The sequence below is a fragment of the Salvelinus namaycush genome, chromosome 8, assembly GCF_016432855.1.
Source record: "Salvelinus namaycush isolate Seneca chromosome 8, SaNama_1.0, whole genome shotgun sequence".
In the NCBI taxonomy this organism is placed as follows: Eukaryota; Metazoa; Chordata; class Actinopteri; order Salmoniformes; family Salmonidae; genus Salvelinus; species Salvelinus namaycush.
The window spans coordinates 34,023,943-34,025,919 of record NC_052314.1 but is presented as its reverse complement, the minus strand read 5'-3'; the positions used below and the strand labels follow the sequence as shown (position 1 = coordinate 34,025,919).

The 1,977-nt window shown below is 43.3% G+C and overlaps 1 pseudogene; it reads right to left on the bottom strand.

The window, feature by feature from the left end:
* Positions 1-480: 480 nt before the first annotated feature.
* LOC120052103 lies at positions 481-1,059 on the bottom strand (annotated as a pseudogene).
* Positions 1,060-1,977: the final 918 nt, after the last annotated feature.

Sequence of the window (1,977 nt, the reverse complement as noted above, 5' to 3'; positions counted from 1 at the left end):
TGAACCCTTACCTCAACCATTCGGAATGAGTGCCTGAACTTAATCCTTAACTTCTAAATTTTGAGAAATGGAACGATACAGAGCAGCAGGAATAATAAAAACACTTAAAAATGTGACTTTTGGAGCAACTTCGAAATATGCAGTTTGGAGAAATTGGATGAACGTCTAATTCTGCAGTGAGACTGTGTTGGCTAGCTAGCTGATGTCAGCTTGGCTAAACACAAGGTCCGTGCAGGCTTTAACCTACATATAGAACTGAATTAGCTGACCACCCTCCACTTCAAAATATTGTTCTCTCCATAGCAAAGCTAGCTCAGCTTCCCTCGCTGTACTCACTACTGCACTTGTTTGTTGCGGTTGAATGGCAAAGACACCCCCAAGAAACATCCACATCAAACCACACCCCCAAGGCAACTCTCTTTTGCCTTTTGTCATGGCCACTGGCATTTATTAATGAGCATTGTGAAAAACTCTGCCAAATCAGGAAGTATCCCTGAAGGCGTGGCTCTGCAGCGTGGGGACCTCCCGCAGGCAATACATGAGAGATCTGGGCTGGCCTAAGAACCTGCAGTTGTAATCGTTGAGATTCTGCAAGATGAGTATCGGCTCAGCCTGCCCATCCTGAACTTGCTGCAATGAGGCGTGGTCATGGAAGAGCAGGAAAATTAATGTCACCATTTGTTTACGGATGGGACATAGTTTATAGCACCAAGCCAGGTCCCACATCTCCAATACGTAATTATACAGGAACCACAGAAGAGTTGTCCACAGTTGGTTTCTACTGGCAGTGCAGCCTGTCAAGGACATGTCAGTGTAGTGCTGCGGCCTGGGCTCGGTGGGGGTTTCCTGCTCTGACTGAAGCTGCTCCCGAACAGCACGCACATGGTGTTTGTTCTCTGGGTGGATGTTTTGATCTTCTCTGCAGAACAGTGTTAGCAGTTCAATAAAACATGTGACACTCAGAACTACCACAATCAGGACTGGGTTGCTGACCCCTTCTTTGAATGAATCTTAACCTTATCATAAATAGTCCACATTCCCACACTGGTTGTCATCCATTACAACCACTCATATCCTGCACTGGATATCCATTGGAATTATGTTAGTGTGAGAGAGAGAGAGAGAGAGAGAGACTGTCAATCAAAGAAGCCTTCCACAGTCATGCAAAATGGGGTGCAGAATCCCCGATGGGGCTTGTTCTCCCAGTCCCCCCCGTAACCTGCGGGAGACAAAAGAAGCACAAGTTTAGTGAATGTCAGTCTTTCCACTTTAGTTTAATAACATTGCAACTAATAGAGATGTATTTAATACCAATTGAATATAACCAGTTTTGAATTGTGTAAAATGATTGTGCAGGTTAGATGAGCACAGCTTCCCCCACTAATTAGTTTCTGGGATGATGGGGAAAGCAAAATAATGAACAGCATTACCTTTAATGGCAGTCAATTTTCATGTTAGCATTACTGCTCCCAATGTACATACTCTGACGCATTTGAAAAGGAGGCGAGGATATATGATGCAAAGGAATCGAGGAAAGATGAATTGAGATTGTATGTCCTCTCTCTCTCTCCCTCTGTTCTAATTACCTCTCCCTTTCCCTTCCTTAGCTGGTGTTGAGGTGATGCAGAGTTCTGCATTCTCCTCCCAAGCTCACTGTGAATAAAATGACAATGAAAATGTGGGACATGGATGATTATGCACGTAGTAACAACATACAGCTAGTTCTTTCGGCCAGCTAAATACAACCAATGCATGGATCACGCCCAAACAAACCGAAGTAGCTACTGTATTTGATTTCGTTTTTGCAACGGGTGAGTTGAGGTTCAACTGTAATGCACAAACAGCTTGTTTCGTAACCCCTTTCTCAATGACACACTTCATATACTGTAGCTCTCATTTATTCATTTAATTATTACTTATTCAAATATGGTGTGGTGGTGTCCAAAACCACTAAAATAATACACTTGTATTACATAG